Source organism: Triticum aestivum, chromosome 4A (assembly GCF_018294505.1).
Source record: "Triticum aestivum cultivar Chinese Spring chromosome 4A, IWGSC CS RefSeq v2.1, whole genome shotgun sequence".
NCBI lineage: Eukaryota > Viridiplantae > Streptophyta > Magnoliopsida > Poales > Poaceae > Triticum > Triticum aestivum.
In genome coordinates this window covers 657,410,817-657,411,598 of record NC_057803.1, presented here as the reverse complement: position 1 = coordinate 657,411,598, position 782 = coordinate 657,410,817, and the positions used below count along the sequence as shown (strand labels likewise).

The window sequence follows — 782 nt, the reverse complement described above, 5'->3', positions numbered from 1 at the left end:
GTATAGGGTACGTTGAGAACAAGAGTTCTGCCTTCATTATTCAGGTGTTGTTTTGGGTGGTGGTTGAGAACTGGACGTTGCTTTCATTGATTTCATTTGGATTTTGTGAACTGAACGTTGCTTTACAAGATCAGATGGTGATATTTGGTACTCCCATCCATTTCTCCGACAAGTATTTCTGGACGGAGAGAGTATTTCGATGAAGCATTCTGGTCTGATCTGAATTCATTTGGATTTTGCACGTGTTCAGATCTGCAAAAGGAATAAAAACTAAAGGAAAAAAACAATGGAGAAGTGGGGTATCGATCCCCATACCTCTCGCATGCTAAGCGAGCGCTCTACCATCTGAGCTACATCCCCTAATTTGAAAACAATAATTAACAAATGCCCTTAATACCCACAATAATATGTTGCGGGAAAAAGAATCCGACCGCCAGTCGTGCTCCTCATTTTCGTTTCCGCTCGCAGGTGCCCACTGCTTGCCGAAGTGCTCCATAAATGAGACGACGGGAGGAACACGGTCGCCCTCCAAAGCAGAGTAAACCCTCTCGGATCATGGAAAAAATTCTATGAGATTGGGTCTTATTCATTGGAGGTTTAGACCTATCCAGATTGAAGACATGTGGCCGGCCCAATCTCAACTCACACAGTCAATTCCTAGCTAGCTTCATGATACCCATATCCGTCGCTTTTCCCCCTCTCTCTTTCCCTTTTTGATTCACGGATCCTGCTAATCTTTGCTTCTTTTTTCTCTTATTATTAATATATCAGCGAGCAATCAG

General features: G+C 43.2%; 1 non-coding gene across 1 annotated transcript; it reads right to left on the bottom strand.

The window, feature by feature from the left end:
* Nucleotides 1-287: 287 nt before the first annotated feature.
* TRNAA-AGC (transfer RNA alanine (anticodon AGC)) lies at nucleotides 288-360 on the bottom strand. Its single transcript has one exon. It is a non-coding gene; the product is annotated as a tRNA-Ala (tRNA).
* Nucleotides 361-782: the final 422 nt, after the last annotated feature.